Here is an 18,202-nt window from a genome sequence, read left to right on the forward strand (position 1 = left end):
TTAAAATTCAAACTATGTTATAAAGCAGCAGTCATCATAACTGTTAGATAATGGTTTTAAAAAAGAGAAGAAATGCCTGGCATTGTTTACATATCCATAATCCCTACTTACTGGAGGAGCCTGAGACTGATACCTTGAATTTGGGAAATCTAAATTGACATAGGACTAAGGCGAAGCATTTGTATCTGAATTAACTTTAATACAGTTATGATGAGCTCTCAGGAGCAGAGTATTACCAGATTACCTATGGAGGAGTGAACTATCCAAGTTCAGGAAAATGGGACAGGCTAAATTTGCTGTGATTATCTGATTTGGACTTATGATGTTGCAATTCCAGACTCAGTATGCCAGTCTGAAAGAGAAACACACATGTTGGAATCTTTATAAACTGCTAACTCATTAGAGTTGATAGATTATTGATCTGATCTTAGAAGAAGATGTTTTGGGCCAGAACCTGAAACAAGGTACTAAATAGAACTAATTGATACAATGCTCGTGTTTGCACCTTTACTCATTGGAGTTTACACGTTTGGGAAATTTCAGGGTTTAGTATGAGCTATCTGAATTCACACCTCCCTTGAAGCTCTTAGGGCCAGAGAGCACTATGGGAGAAAACCCATAATCCCATTCTCTCAGAAGAGTCATATATAAGCCAGTGAAGAGTGATTCATAAGAATATTTTCCACTTGGCTGGCTGGTGGCGGAAGAAGAGTTTTCAGAGGAAGAAGCTATGAGTCGAGAGTTCAGTGAAGATTGAGAAGGCTTTCTCAGAGGCAAGACAGATTCAACTTGGTGCTGGCTCTGGAGGCTGAAGAAAGCAGAGGCAGAGGCTGAAGGATAAAACCTTTGGATTTGGAGACATTCGGAGGGAGCTCTTGGAACCAAGCAGAGAGAGAGGCCTCAACTAACTGGACTACTTTGGAAGGAGAAAATAAACGTTTATATTTTTACCAGCTGGCTGCATTTGGGTAATTATTGATCTGAACTGATACTAAGGCTGCCTCCAAGAAAACCTCCCCCGAGAAACCTGCACCTCTCCCAGAGAGAACTCACATATATATTTTAAAGAAGAAAAAGAACACCAACACACACAGAAATCAAGTCAAAGGGAAAACAGAAACAATAGAACTCAGTAACTCAGTATTCAATAAATTATTTAGGAAACAATTCTAATAACAGAGAAAAGGCAGCAAGTTTCCTGAGCTCTCCCTGCTTTCCCTCAAAATAACTTTAAATCAAATCTCAAAATAAACTCTAGACTGAAAAACTCCACAAAAGGATGCAATAAAACCATATTCCGACCTAATGTAGGTGGTGTCTGAGCAAGCCAAAAGAAGGCCCTCAGTCCCACCACAGATCAGTAACTGAGGCCCTGTGATTTGACTCAGCAGACCAACAGCAGAGCTGACCAACTATGTGTTGCTACACCAGTGCAACCGGTGAGCCACCCTCCTCAGAGTCCAAGCACAAGAAGCTTGAGCAGTACTTTCTGTGCCCTAGTAGTAGATTTCAATTTTAGAAGTCACAAACTGTGAAGACTGCATTAGCACCCTGGATACTTTAGAATCAGCTAGTCAGGATCAGCAAAAGGCCTTGATCTTTATTCTTTGTGGACATGAACAGAATGGCAATACAAAATGAGAGGAATCGCAACAGGAATCTGCCAGGAGTCACTGACTTTTCTCACTCCATCCCCCAAATCCTTCACCCAGTATCCTATACAACAGATCAAGCCTGCAGCTTGATGGCAGGGCCATTCTTTCTCCAAGCATATAATGTACTAATAGAGTATTGTCCAATTGTTAATTAGCTTTTAGTGCTTGGATCTTAGTGCATCTGCTCAGCTTCAGCCCATTATAACAAACTGGATTGTCAAATAAGTAAAACAAACAAAAATCCCCTGACCATAGAAAGCTGCAGTGGCCACAGGAAAGATCAGAACACAACTCAAAAGAATATAACAGTGTCAAAATACTGAAGACTCAAAGAGAAATATGAATTAGTCTAAAGATCAAAAAATCTTCCTAGAAGAGCTCAAAAAAAGGATTTTTTAAAATGAAAAGTAGAAAAAATTGGGAAAAGAAGTGAAAATTATGCAAAAGAATCATGAAAAAGCAGTCAGTAGTTTGGTAAAGGAAGCACAAAAATTCATTGAAGAAAAAACTCTTTATAAAGTTAGAATTGGAAAAATGAAAAAGGAGTTATGAAAGCTTAATTGAATAAAATAATTCCTTAAATATTAGAACTGAGCAAGTGGAAACTAATGGCTCTATGATACATCATGAATCAATCAAACAATATCAAAAGTATGAAAAATAGAAGAAAATATAAAATATGTCATTAAAAAATAGCTGACTTGGAAAACAGATATAGTAGAAATAATTTAAGAATTATTGTTCTACCTGAAAGCAGTTATCAAAAGATCATGGACAGAATCTTTTAAGAAATTATCAAGGAAAACTGCTCTAATATCCTAGAACCATAGGATAAAATTGTCATTGAAAGAATCCATCACCTCCTGAAAGAGATTCCAAAATGAAAACTCCCAAGAATATTATAGTGAAATTCTGGAACTCTCAGGTCAAGGAGGAAATACTACAAGTAGCCAGAATAATTTGACTACTGCAGAGGCACACTGAAGAATATACAGGATTTAGCAGTTTTTACACTGAAGAATCACAGGGATTGAAGTATTTCATAAGGCAGAAGAGCTTGCATTACAACCAAGGATCAACTACCCAGCAAAACCAAGCATAATCTTTTTTTTGAGGGGGGAAGGAGATGGGGAGTAAGGAGGAGAAGGAGAAAGGGAGAAAGGAAAGAAATGGACATTCAGTGAAATAGGGGACTTTTGAGCATTCCTTTCATGAAAAGACCAGACTGAAAAACAAATATAATTTAAATTCAGTTTTTAAATACAAGATGAAAAAAAAAAAAACCATAAAAAGGAAACAAGAAAAAAAAAGGCATTATTCAATAAGATTTACGTCCCTATACAGGAATATGACACTTGTAGCTCTTAAGAATTCTATTTCTTATTAGGGCAGTTAGAAGAAATATACAAAGACAGAGAATGCAAATGTCAGTTGACTTTGAAGGGATGCTATAAAAAAATTAAGGAGTGAAAAAGAATTGAACTGAGAGAAGAGGGATGGGAAAAGCAGAATGGAGTAAATAATAATATGACAAGATGCCAAAAGCTTATTTCAGGAGAAAAAGGGAGGTGATTTAGCCTTATTTGAACCTTACTCTCATTGATCTGGTTCAAAGAGAGAGTAATATAAAGTAAATTAGGTAGAGGGAAATAGAAGGAAAGGTGTCAAGAAAGAGAAGGGACTGATATGAGGAAGGGAGGGCACATTGAGAATAAGAAGAGGAATGGTGAGGGAAACAGAGTATAAAAAAGAGGAAAATAGGATAGAAGAAAATGTACTGTTAATGATCAACTATAAATGAGAATAGATGAATTCTCCCATCAAAGGAAAGTGGATAGCAGAGTGGATTAAAAACCAGAATCCTACAGTATGTTGTTTGCAAGAAACACATTTGAAGTAGAGAGACACACAGAGAGTAAAAATAAAAGGCTGGACAGAAAATCTACAGAAAATTAAATGGGAATAGAAAGGAATATTCCCTTTTCCCAGCAGTATATGTCACCTACACAGAAATTAATGGTGTTTTCCGGCATACATTAGTCAAAATCAAATGCAGAAATATTCTTTCAAATCATGTTGCAACAAAAATTAAATTCAATAAAGAGCTATGGAAAGATAGATTAAAAATTAATTAGAAAATAAATAATCCTAAAGAATGAGCTGGTCAAAGAACAAATCATAGAAGAAATATTATCAAAGAGAATGACAGTAATTAGACAACATACCAAAATTTATGGGATGTAGCCAGAGCAGTACTCAGAAGGAAATTATAATCTCCAAAAATAAAACATATATCTATGATAAGATGGGCGGGGGGGGGGGGAGGGAGAGGGAGAACACTTCAATGAATTGGGTATACAACTAAAAAAAGCTAGAAAAAGAACAAATTTAAAATCTCAAATTAAATAATAAATTGGAAATCCTGAAAAGCAAAGGAGAGGTTAATAAAACTGAAAGTAAGAAAACCATTGAAATAATAAATAAAACTAAGAGTTCGTTTTATGGAGGGGAACAAAATCAATAAACCATTGGCTAATTTCATCTTTAAAAAAAAAGAATCAATCAAAATAACCAGTATCAAAAATAAAAAAGATTAATTCACTATCAGTGAACAGCAACTTAGAGTAATAATTCGGAACTGTTTTGCACAATTGTATGTGAACAAATCTGATGATCTAAATGCAATAGATGAATGTTTACCAAAATAGAAATTCTTTGGATTAATAAAAAGGAAACAGAATATTTATGTAACCCCAATTTAGAAAAAGAAATTGAACAAGCCTTCAATGAACTCCCTAAGAAAAAATCTCCAGTGCCAGATGAATTTACAAATTAATTATTAAAGAACATTTAAAGAACATTTAAAACTTTTAAAGAACAATTAATGTTAATATTATATAAAATATTTGGGAAAATAGAGGAAGGAGGAGTTATACCAAATTCCTTTTATGACATGAATGTGGTGGTAACACCAAAACCATGAAGAATCAAAACAGAGAAAAGAAACCATAGACACATGTTCCTAGTGAATATTGATAGAAAAATTTTAAATTAAATACCAGCAAGGAGATTATAACAACATATGTAACCAGGATTATACACTGTGACGAGATGGGATTTATGCCAGGAATGCAGAGCTGGTTCAACATTAGGAAAACTATCAGCATAATTGACCATAGCAATGGAATTCATATGATTATTTTCATAGATACTAGAAAAGCTTTGACAAAATGTGGGACCTATTTCTATTTTTAAAAATACCAGAAAAATACCAGGAATATACATGAAGCTTTCTTTAATATGATAAGTAGTTTCTATATAAAACCATCAGTAAAGCATTATCTTTTATAGGAATAATCTAGAAGTTTTCCTAGGAAGATCAAGGGTGAAACAATGGTATCCATCATCACTACTATTATTCACTATAGCCTTTAGAATTAAAAGAAGAAAAAGAATATGAAGGAATCAGATTAGGCAATAAGGAAACAAAATTATCACTCTTTGCTAATGATATGATATGATTTAAAGAATCCCAAAGAATAAACTAAAAGTTAATTGAAACCTAACAGAATACAAAAATAACCCTACATAAATCATCATTATTTCTTTATGTAGCCAACAAATACCAGCAAGCAGAGATAAAAATAAAAATTGCATTTAAAATCACTGCTGATAGGGATATAACTGGGTTTATAGCCCCAAGAAATCATAAAACAGGAAAAAGGAAACCATATGTGCAAAAATATTTGTATTAGCCCTTTTTTTGGTGGAAAGGAATTGGAAAATGAATTCATGTCCATCAGTAGCTGAATAAGTTACAGTATTGAATGTAATGGAATATATGTTTTTTTTTTATTTTTATAGTAATTAAGTTTATTTTTAATATACAATGCTTTATGAATCATGTTGGGAGAAAAATCATAGCAAAAGGGAAAAATAATGGGAGAGATTTAAAAAAGAAAAAAGTGAACATAGCATGTATTGAGTTACATTCAGTCTCCTTAATTCTTTTTTTGGATGGAGATGACATTTTCTATCTAAAATAATCTATTGGGATTAATTTGGATCATTGAATACTGAGAAGAACCAAATTTTTCTTAGTTGATCATCGTATATTCTTGGTGTTATTGTGTACAATATATTGCTGGTTCTGTGTGTTTTGCTCAGCTTCAGTTCATGTAAATCTTTCCAGGCCTTTCTATAATTACCTTGTTCAACATTTTTTATAAAACAATAATCTATTATTTTCATGTACCACAACTTGTTCAGCCATTCCCCAATTGCTGGGCTCCTTTTCCAATTCTTTGCAACCACAAAAAGAGATGCTACAAACACTTTTGCATCTTTCCCTCCTTGGATACAGATGCACTAATGGCACTTCTGGGTCAAAGGCACAATTTTATATCCCTTTGAATATAGTTCCAAATTGCTCTCCAGAATAGTTGGATCATTTCACAATTCTACCAACAATGAATTAGTATTCCAGTTTTTCCATGTCCCCTCCAATATTTATCATTACCTTTTTCTTTCATCTTTGCCAGTCTAAGAGAAGTGACATAGGACCACAGAGTTATTTTAATGTGTATTTCTCTAATCAATAGTAATATAGAGTATTTTTTTCATAAAATTATAAATGACTTTAATTTCATCATCTGAAAATTGTTCATATCCTTTGGCCATTTATCATTTGGGAAATGACTTGTATTCTTATAAATTTGACACAGTTCTTTATATATTTTAGAAATGAGACCTTTATCAGAAATACTAGCTGTAAAGATTTTTTCCCCAGCTTTGTACTTTCTTTTAAATCTTGTTTCTGTTGGTTTTTATTTGTGCAAAATCTTTTTAATGTTATGTTATCAAAGTTGTCCATTTTGCCTTTCATAATATTCTATAGATCTTCTCTGGTCATAAATTCTTCCCTTTTCAAAAGATCTGATAGATAAATTATCCTTTGTTCTCCTAATTTGTTTATGGAATCATGTATCCATTTTACCTTATTTTGGTGTGGGGTGTGAGAGGTACATCTGTACGAAGTTTATGACATTATTTTCTGATTTCCCCAGCAATTTTTGTCAAATAGTGAGTTCTACTAGATTGCTGTAGGCCTTAGGTCGTACATATTTAATCTATTCTACTGATCTACCACTCTATTTCTTAGCCAGTACCAAATGGTTTTGATAATTTCTGCTTTATAATATATAGACATATAATATATATGACATATATAATTATATGTCTATATATATATAGTTTTAGTTTTGGTACTGCTAAGCCACCATCCTTTACATTTTTTTTTCATTAATTCCCTTGATGTTCTTGACCTTTTGTATTTCCAGATGAATTTTGTTATTGTTTTTTCTAGTTCCATAAAATAATGTTTTGGCAGTTTAATTGGTATGGACTGAACAAGTAGATAGAATTGTCATTTATGTTATATTAGCTCAGCCTAGATATGAGCAATTGATATTTTTCCAATTGTTTAGATCTGACTGTATTTGTATAAGAAGTGTTTTGCAATTGTGTTCATATAGTTCTTAGGTTTGTCTTGGAAGATATCCCAAGTATTTCATTTTTTCTGCAGTAATTTTAAATGGAATTTCTCTTGCTGATGGGCTTTTGTTGGAATCCTTGCAAACTGTTAAGTCATTAGAATTGATAGAGACAATAATTATCTAATTTAGCATGGTTCAGTATGATTGATTTAATCCTAAGAGGAGATGTTATGGGCCAGAACTTGAAACAAGGTACTAAGTGGAATTGAGGAGACAATGTTTAAATCTAGTTTAGAATTGATTTACTCCTACAACAAATAATGGTTTCCCAGTGATATACTGATTGGTGTGTACTCAGTGTACAGCATATAAGCAAGAAGGTCTCAGGGCCAAAGAGCATTCTGGGAGATACAGAAGCCCTCTCTTGAAGACAAGACAGATTCATTCCATCTTCCACCTTTGTGCTAGCTGGAGGCTGAAGAAAGCAGAGGCAAAGGACAAGCTGCAAGAGCTCTTGCAACCAAGCAGAGATAGGCCTCTAAGAAAGCTACCTGGGCCCAAGGAAGGAGAAAATAAATGTTTGGATTTTATCAGCTGGCTGCATTTGAGGTGATTGTTACTTTGAACCGAAACTAAGGCTACCTCCAGAAAACCTCCCTAAGAAACCTGCTCTCCCAGAAGAACCATCATATAAAAGAAGAGAACACCACAGGCTTTATCAGTAATATATAGAAATAATGATGATTTCTGTGGATTTATTTTATATCCTGCAACTTAGCTAAAGCTGTGAATTGTTTCTAGCCGTTTTTGGATGATTTTCTATTATTTTCTAAGTATATCATATCATCTGCAAAGAGTGATAATTTTATTTCCTTATTGCCTATTTTAATTTAATTTCTTTTTCTTTTTTTATTGCTAAAGCCAATGTTTCTAGTACAATGTTGAATGATAATGGGAATCCTTGTTTCATCCCTTATCTTACTGGGAATGCATCCAGCTTCTCTTCATTGCTTGCTGTAAGTTATAAGATAGTGTTTATTATTTTAAGGAAATCTTTCTTCATCCTTGTACTCTCCAGTCTTTTTAATAGCAATGGGTGCTGTGTTTTTTCTCCATCTGTTCAGATTATCATATTATTTCTGTTTTGTTATTGATATGGTTGATTATGGTAATAGTTTTCCTGATATTGAACCAGTCCTGCATTTCTGGTATAAATCTCACTTGGTCATAGCATATTATCCTGCTGATAAGTTGCTTTAATCTCTTTGCTAATATTTTATTTAAAAATTTTGCATCAATATTCATTGCAAAGATTTGTCTTTACTTTTTTTTTCTCAGTTTTGGCCTCCCCTTTTTTTTTTTTTTTTTTTTTTTTAAGGTTTAGATATCGGTGTCATATTTATGTCATAGAAGGAATTTGGAAGTATTTCTTTACCTATTTTTCCAAATAGTTTACATAGTATTGGAATTAATTGTTGTTTAACTGTTTGGTAGAATTCATTGTGAATCCATCTGGCCCTGGAGATTTTTTCGCAGTTAGTTCATTAATGACTTGTTCAATTTCTTTTTCTAAAATGGGACTATATAAGTATTTTGGTTCCTCTTCTATTAATATAGGCAATTTATATTTTTGTAAATATTCATCCATTTAGGTTAGATTGTCAGACTTGCTACCACAGAGTTAGGCAAAATAGCTCCTAATTATTGCTTTAATTTCTTTTTCATTGGTGGTGAGTTCACCCTTTTCATTTTTGATGCTGGTGATTTTTTTTTCCCTTTTCTTTTTCTAATCATAAATTAACCAAAGATTTTTCTATTTTGTTAGTTTTTTCATAAAACCAACTCTTAGTTTTGTTTATTAGTTCAATATTTTTCTTTGTTTCTATTTTATTAATCTTTCCTTTGAGTTTAAAATTTTCTAATTTGGGTATTGGATTTTTTTTTATTTGTTTCTTTTCTAGCTTTTTCAATAACCTGCCTAATTCATTGATCTCCTCTTATTTTATTTATGTAGCTATTTAGAAATTTAAAATTATCCCCTAAGAACTGCTTTGGCTTCATCTCATAGGTTTTGGTATGTTGTCTCATTGTTGTCATTTTCTTGGATGAAAGTATGGATTGTTTTTGTGATTTGTTGTTTGACTCGCTCATTCTTTAGAATTATATTATTTAATTTCCAATTGGTTTTTAGTCTTTCTTTCCCTGGCTCTTTATTGAATATAATTTTTATTGCATTGTGGTCTGAAAGGGAAGAATTTACTATTTCTGTCATTTTACATTTGATTGTGAGGTTTTTATGCCCTAAAACACGGTTAATTTTTGTGTAGGTGCCATGTACTACTGAGAAAAAGGTATATTCCTTTCTATCCCTATTCAATTTCCTCCAGAGGTCTAGCATAGCTGGGGTTTCTAAAATCCTGTTAACCTCCCCAGTTTCTTATTTATTTTGAGGTTAGATTTATCTGCTTCTGAGAGGGAAAGTTCAGGTCCCCCACTAGAATAATTTGGCTCTCTTATTTCTTCCTGTAATTGGCTTAAAATGTTCTCTAAGAATTTGCCTGCTCCACCACTTGGTGCATACACATTTAGTATTGTTATATTTAGTATTATTTATGGTAGCCTTTATCAAGATGTACTTTTCCTCCTTATCTCTTTTAATAAGATCTATTTTATTTTTTCTTTATCTGAGATATCAGGATTGGTATCTCTGCTTTTTTTTTTTTTTTTTTTTTTTACTTCAGCTATTGCATAATAAATTCTGTTCCAGTCTTTTACCTTTATTATGCACATGTGTCTCTCTGTCAAATTTCTTGCTTCTTGTAACAATGTATTGTAGGATTCTGTTTTTTAATCTACTCTGCTATTCGCTTCTGTTTTATGGGAGAGGTCATCCTATTCACATTTACAGTTATGATTCCTAGCTCTATTATTTCCCTTCATCCTATTTTCCTCAAATATATAGAGACCTGAATCAAATTTATAAGAAAAACAAGTCAGAACATCAGATTATCTAATATGACAGAAAAAGAAAATGATAAATTTTTGCAGGGATGTGGGAAAAGTGAAACACTAATTCACTATCAGTGGAATCATGAACTGATCCAACCTTTCTGAAACACAATTTGGACCAGCGCCCAAAAGGCAATCAAATTGTGTATATATATCCTTTGATACACTACTACCAAAACTAAGTCTGTATTCCAACCAAGTCACAAAAAAAAAGGGAAAAGACTTGCATATAACAAAAATTTATATAGCACGCTTTTTGTAGTGACAAAGAATTGAAAAATAATGGGATACTCCTTTATTGAACAAGTTGTGGTATATGATTGTTATGAAATATTATTGAATGAAATAAAAATGAAATTAAATGAAAAATGATGAGCAAGCATATTTCAGAAAAACCTAAAAAAGACTTTTATGAACTGATAAAAAGTAAAGTTAACAAAATCAAGAGGACATTATATACCGTAACAGCAACATCATGTGATGTTCAACTACAATTGACTTAGCTCTTATTGGCAACAAAATGATCCTAGATGTTTCCAAAAGATTTGTGATAAAAAGTGTTATCTCAAATGCAGAGAAAGAACTGATGGAATCTGAATGCAGAATAAAACACATTCTTTTAATTTTCTTTATTATTTTAATTTTTTTTTCTTTTGTTGAGTTTATTTCATAAAATGACTAATGTGGAAATATGTTTAATATGATTGCACCTATATAACCCATATCAAATTGTTTACTGTCTTAAAGAAGGGGGGAGAGATAGAGAAAAAAACTTTGAATTTAAAATTTTATTACAAAATCATTATTAAAAACGAATAACATCGGAATAAATGAAGGAAAGGAAACGATTTTAATAAGAATTCAAAATGTAAAGCATTCTGCAAAAATTGGTCTTAGGACCCACATTGTATATGATATTCACGATAATTTGAAAGTGGATATAATTTTTTAATATTGAAGATCCCTATTATTAAAAATTAAAAGTGAAGATTATATAAATCTTACAGTAGATTTATTCTTAATGAAACAAGAAAGATCATTACAAGATAATGAGTAATTTGGATTCTTTGAAATTGAAAAACTCCCCTAGCAATAATATTAATGCCACTAGAGTACAAAATAAACTGATCAAATAGAAGAAAAGATTTGAATCATATTTATCAAATAAGGGGTTTTTTTCCTTGAAAATATATAAATTATATTTATATGAACATACCTTGTGTGTGTTATGTGCATGTGTGTAGAAATAAAAAGACCAAAAGGTATCAATAAGTGGTCAAAATAAAAATAAATGAACAACTTTAATAACAACCAAGAAGTGGCTAAGCTAAACAAATTATTACATCACATAGGAGAATATTATTTTATTAATTCTGTTATTAGAATATAATAACAGAAATAATAAATAAGAAGATATTATAAATAAGATAAATATAGAGAAGCATGGAAAGATATATTTGAACTGATGTAAAATGAAGTAAACAAAAGAGAATATGTCCTCTTACTCTTTTTAGCAGAGAGAGGTTCCACAAATTTGGACTACTGCATATATTTTCGGATTTTTTTAAAAGTGATTTTGCGTGATAGGAGAAGAGAAGTATTCCTTGTTTCCTAATCTTTAAAAAAAAAAATTCCTTATATAATATGACACTAGAAGGAGAAAGGAGAAAGAATACTAGAGATCTTGGGTGATTTGAAAACAAAAGTTAAGGGTGGAGCCAAGATGGCAGAGAGGACACACACTTCATTCTAAGCTCCCTTTTGCCCTCACTAATTACCAAATTCAGCCTCTGAAATAGTGCTTCACTGGTAGAATCTATGAATAATGGTAGTACAACAAATTACCAGCAGAAGATAATCTGGAAGATCACCAGAAAAAGTCTGTCCTCATCGGCTGGAGGAGGCAAGTGCAGAACACAGGCAGAACACAGAGCTAGCTAGCGCACGCTGAGCGGACCAAGGACAAAGTGCATTCTCCATGGGTGGAGAATTTGCAGGGAACACTCTACTACAGGTTGGCTGCTTTGCTTTGGTTGCAAAGCAGTAGATTAGCAGAGAAGTTACATACACGCCAAAGATAGAGTGTACCCAAAAACACCAGAGCTTAACAGGACATGGCCACACTCATGCAACACCAGGAGTGACTCAGCATGGACTTATAGCACAGCTGCATTCCCTCAGCACAGGGCTTTGCCCAGGGCAGTCACGCTTCTGCACAGCCGGGCTCTTCCCGGGGCTCTTCTCAGGGCAGTAGCACTTCCGCTGGTCTGGGCTATTCCCACAGCAGTGGCACTTCCACAACTCAGCCGCTTTTTGTAGTCATTTGCAGGACAGCTACTGTCCATCTGTCCCTGTTCTGTAGAAGAGGCTGATAACCTCCTTGCCCTAAAAGCAAGACCCTAAAGGATTTTTTTAAAAATGAGTAAAAAAACAAAGCAAACTCTAACTATAGATAGCTTCTCTACAGAAAGAGAGCAGGTTTCCAACCATGAGGAGAATAAGAGCAGTCTCTAGACAACACACCAAAGGGGAATATAATCTAGTCCCCATCACACAAGGCTCTCCTAGAAGAAATTATAAAAGATCTTAAAATAGAGGTAAAAAAAAATGGGGAAAGGAAAGAGAAGCTCTCTGCAAGAGAGTATGGAAAAGTATGACATATTAACTCATTAAAATAAAAATTTGATAGAGACGAAAAAGAAAACAATTTCCTGAGATGTGAATTGGAAAAGGTAAAGAACTCCCAGGAAAGTAGGATTTGTGAATTGGAAAAAGAAAATAACTCAGTTAAAAAAAAAATCAGTGAAATGGAAAAAAAATCCATAGAACAAAGCAACCCATTTAAAAACTCAATTGGACATATACAAAAAGAAGTAAAAAAAAAAAAAAAAAAAAAAAGCTAAATGAAGAAAATAACTCAAAATCAGAATTGAACAGATAGAAATGAATGATTCCTTGAGACATCAAGAATCAGTCAATCAAAACAAAAAAAAAAAAAAAAAAGAAAAAGAAAAAAAATGTTAAATATCTACTTGGAAAAACAGCAGACCTAGAAAATAGATCTAGGAGAGATAGTATGAGGATTATTGGACTTCATGAAAATTATGATGAAAAAAAGGAAATCATCAAAGAAAACTGCCCAGAGATAATAGAATCAGAAAGTAAAATAGGCATTGAAAGAATTCATCGAATACTTTCTGGCAGAGACCCTAAAATAAAAACACTAAGGAATAGTCTGCCTAAATTTCAGAACTATCAGACTAAAGGAAAAAAAAAAATATTACAGCAGCCAGAAAAAAACAATTCAAATACCAAGGAGCCATAATAAGAATCACTCAGGATCTAGCTACTTCCACATTAAAGGATCAGAGGGCCTGGAATCTGATATTCCAAAAAGGCAAAAGAACTTGGAATGCAGCCAAGAATAAACTGCCCAGCTTAGCTGAACATTTTCTTTCAGGTAAGAAGATGCAATTTCAATGAAATAGGTGAATTCAGTTTATTCCTAATGAAAAAACCAGAGCTAAGCAAAAAATTTGACTTCCAAATATAGAAGTGTAAAAGATAAAAAGAACTCTTGAGAACAGTATTTCTATTACAGGCATCCATAAAGAGCGTGTGTATAATTTGATTTGACTGTTATAAAACAAACAAACAAAAAAGGAATCAGAAGTGGAAAGGGGATTGTATAAGAAAAAGGGAAAAGGGTGAGATAAAAAGAGGGAAATTACATCTCATGAAGAGGCAAAGGAAACCTATCATATCTGAGGAAATTAAGGGAGGGGGAGGAACATTGTGTGAATCTTACTCTCATCAGATTTGGCTCAGAGAAAATAATTGACATATTTGGTTTACAGAGAAACTCATTAAGAGTGGGAGAGAAAAAGACTTTATGCCAATAAATTGGATAACCTAAGTGAAATGGATGACTACCTTCAAAAATATAGGCTTCCCAGACTAACAAAGGAGTTAATAAATTGCTTAAATAATCTCATTTTAGAAAAAGAAATAGAACAAGCTATTAACTCCCTAAGAAAAAATTCTCAGGACCAGATGGATTTACATGTGAATTCTACCAAACATTTAAAGAACAATTAACTCCAATGTTATATAAACTTTTTTTAAAAATAGGGAATGAAGGACTTCTGCCAAATTCCTTTTATGACACAGACAGGGTGCTGCTATTCAAACCAGGTTGAAAACAGACAAAGAAAATTATAGCCCAATCTCCCTAATGAATATTGATGCAAAAATCTTAAATAAAATATTAGCAAAAAGATTACAGAAAATTATCTCCAGAATAATACACTATGACCAAGTAGGATTTATACCAGGAATGCAGGGCTGATTCAATATTAGGAAAACTATTAGCATAAATGACTATATTAATAAACAAATTAACAAAAACCATATGATCATCTCAATAGATACAGAAAAAGCATTTCATGAAATCCAACACCCATTCCTATTAAGAACACTTAAGAGTAAAGGAATAAATGGACTTATCCTTAAAACGATCGGTAGCATTGATTTAAAACCATCAGTAAGTATCCTATGTAATGAAGATAAACTGGAACCATTCCCAATAAGATCAGCAGTGAAACAAGGTTGCCCACTATCACTATTACTATTCAACATTGTATTAGAAATGCTAGCTTCGGCAATAAGAGATTAAAGGAATTAGAGTAGGTAATAAGGAAACTAAATTATCACTCTTTGCAGATGATATGATGGTATACTTAGAGAACCCCAGAGATTCTACTAAAAAGCTATTAGAAATAATCCACACCTTTAGCATACAAAGTACAGCTTTAGGATACAAAATAAACCCATATAAATCATCAGCATTCTTATATATTGCTAACAAAATCTAACAGAAATACAAAGATAAATTCCACTTAAAGTAACTGCCAATAGTATAAAATATTTGGGAATCTTTCTTGTCAAGGGAAAGTTAGGAGCTATATGAACAAAACTACAAAACACTTTCCACACAAATAAAGTCAGATCTAAACAATTGGAAAAATATTAAGTGCTCTTGGATAGGTCGAGTGAATATATTAAAGATGACACTACCTAAACTAATCTATTTATTTAGTGCTATACCAATCAAATTACCAAAAAACTATTTTAATGACTTAGAAAAATAACAACAAAGTTCATCTGGAAGAACAAAAGGTCAAGACTTGTGATGACCACGTCTTTTAAAATCAGCCAGAGTCAGGAATTCAGGTTAAGGGAAAATCTTCGATCTTTATTCTTTTTGGAGGTGAAGGGGGATGGTGATAGGAATGTGAGTGGCCACGACACAAACCTGGCCAGCAGTCCCTCTGTGCCTCTCTCCACCCACCAAAATCGTCCCTACGTCATTTCCTATACAACATATCAAACTTGCACAACGAGTGGGTGGGGGTCATTTTTTCTCCAAGAATATATTAATAGAGTTTGGTCCAATTACTATTTAGCCTCACATGCTTGGGACCTCAGTGTATCAACTCGAGCTTCAGCCCATTACATCTCCCGCTTTCTTTTGTTTTAGAACACAGGTGGTCATGCCATCCCTGACTTCTCGGGGAGGTCAGAGCCCCCAAGAGGAGGTGATCACACCCTCCATGACTTCTCAGGAAAGGAGGTGAAAGCACCGAAAAGGAGGTGATCATGCCCCACCCCCGACTTCTCAGGAAGGGAGATGAAAAGCACCAAAGGGAAGTGGGGGGTTGCTAGCGGGTTTCTGGGCTAGAGGGTCTTATTAGAAACATGTATGCACAAACCCATCCATAGGAGGTATTACACAAGCACATAGCAATAACGCAGAGGTTATTAGTGGTGATTCTACCCACAGTCAGTGCAGGCTCGATGTGGTATAACAAACATGAATTGTACATGCAAGTAGTGGTATACCAAACAATATAAATCAACATGGTGTAAAAGATTTCCAGAAATCCTAGAAGGAGGGTATGTAAACAACAGTCACATATACGCCTTCTTCAGCAGCCAAGAGATAGTGCAAAACCAATCTATTGTCCATTGCTTCACATGTCAGGGAATCCAATGATCCCAAGTTTTTGAAATCCTGCAACAGTCCTTTTATATGTTAGGGAATCCAACAATTACAGCAGATTTTGAAGTCTTGCAATAGTCTTATCATTTCTCAGAAAAATCCAATGATTCCTGAGGGCTTTCAAGTCATACAACAGTCTTAGGTCTCAGAGAATCCAATGATTCCTGAGGGTTTTCAAATCCTACAACAATCTTATCATGTCTCAGAGAATCCAATGATTCCTGAGGGCTTTCAAGTCCAACAATTTTCGATGTCCATGAGTCAAACGCCATAACTGCCGTGCTTCTTCAGTGGTGAGCACAATCAGCAACAGAACCACCCAATATTTCTTGGGTCTTCTCCTTCATTTCAAGGGTCTGCTCTGTCTCTCTTTGATGGACAAGGCGAATACAGCTCATTGGCACCCATCTGATTCCTTCTCCACCTGTAGAAGTACAAGCAAACCCTCTCCCCCAAGCATTTAGCCTATCTGGTCCCTTCCATTCACCACTTGCTGGGTCTCTCCACATCACCTGGCAATTATCTAAAGATACTAGAGCCGCTGGCACTGGACACTGCCCTTCCAGTGGGTTATAAAACTTGTCTGCCGGAGCCAGTGCATCTTTGTCAAAAATCAAGAAGTTAATAGTATAAAGGGTTAGGTTTAGAAGTTCTCTAGGGTTACCTGTGGCTCCCCCTTTCTTTTGTTTTGGGAGGAGCGTCTTAATGTCTCTGTTTTTCCTCTCTATTATTGCCTGTCCTTGAGGATTAAAAGGTATGCCAATGGTGTGTAAAATCTTATACTGTGCACAAAAGTGTGCAAAACGTTTAGAAGTATATGCAGGACCATTGTCTGTTTTTATTGCTTGTGGCACACCCATAATTGCAAATGCTTGTATGAGGAATTCATTGACCACTCGGGCTGTCTCTTTTGCTGCTGTTATTGCAAAAATGAATCCTGAAAAGGTGTCTACCACAACATGGATAAAAGACAGGCAACCAAAAGATTTATAATGGGTCACATCCATTTGCCAGATTTCATTGCATTTCAAACCACGAGGGTTCTTCCCTGGAGGCAGTGTAGGAGCATGGAAAGGAAGGCAAGCCGTACAGGTTTTTACTATGTTCCTCGCTTTCTCTCTTGTTCTTCCAAATGGTAAACGTAAAGTTCAAGCAGTCTGATGATATTTAGAATGAGATTCCTGGGCTTCTTGGAATAAAGGGGTATTGACCAACATAATTAGAAGGCTATCTGCTTTTGAATTAGCATCAAAAATAGGACCTGAAAGTCTACTATGAGAGTGGACATGCAAAATATAAATCTTACCTGGCTGCATTCTCACTTGCTCTTGAAGTTCCTTGAAGAGCTGATATATATTAAAGGCTACAAATTTTATTTGGGCTGTGGCAGTTCTTTGTAGCACACCTACTGAATAGGCTGAATCAGATATTACATTTATATCTCCTGGATAATAAGTAAGAGCTAGAATGATCACATACAATTTATTCTGCTGAGTGGACAAAAGGAATTCTGACTACTCTCTTTATAGTTAAGTCATGAGAGTATACAGCACAAATATGTTTGGATGCATTTGTAAAGATAGTGGTCTTTTAAGAGGAACTTTAGAAACTTTTTCTTCAAGAATCCATCGCCAATTATGTAATAGTCTGGTTATCTTTAATGGAGACCCATGTGTAAAATTTAGAGCCATGGCCAATAAAATTTGCCACTCTGGGATAGTCTCACAGCATAGATTAATTTGTGCATTAGTATAAAAGGTGTATATCTTCTTAGGTCTTATCCCAGATAATTGTACTGCTCGCTTAATGACCTTTAATAAAATTCTAGCCAGAAGCACTGGGTAAGGAGTAAGCACTGGGTAAGGAGTTTGTTCTGGTTGTGCTGGGAGGTTCATCCACTCTATCATAGTCTCTTTGATGAAGGACTGATGTGGGTGCCCCTTGTGTAGCAAAAACTGATATTTCCAAAGGTTTTTGAATGA

The 18,202-nt window shown here is 34.0% G+C and overlaps 1 protein-coding gene across 4 annotated transcripts in view; it reads left to right on the forward strand.

Moving 5' to 3' along the window:
• The window catches only part of GPATCH2 (G-patch domain containing 2), a 452,239-nt gene that overhangs the window by 349,920 nt on the left and 84,117 nt on the right, over positions 1-18,202 (forward strand). The window contains exon 7 of one of the 4 annotated variants that reach the window (XR_007953687.1): positions 15,699-15,811. The exons of the other annotated variants lie outside the window; for them this stretch is intronic. The gene's annotated coding sequence lies outside the window, so the exon portion shown is untranslated. The remainder of the gene's footprint in view (positions 1-15,698; positions 15,812-18,202) is intronic. 4 annotated transcript variants of the gene reach the window in all.

This window comes from Antechinus flavipes, chromosome 4 (assembly GCF_016432865.1).
Source record: "Antechinus flavipes isolate AdamAnt ecotype Samford, QLD, Australia chromosome 4, AdamAnt_v2, whole genome shotgun sequence".
NCBI lineage: Eukaryota > Metazoa > Chordata > Mammalia > Dasyuromorphia > Dasyuridae > Antechinus > Antechinus flavipes.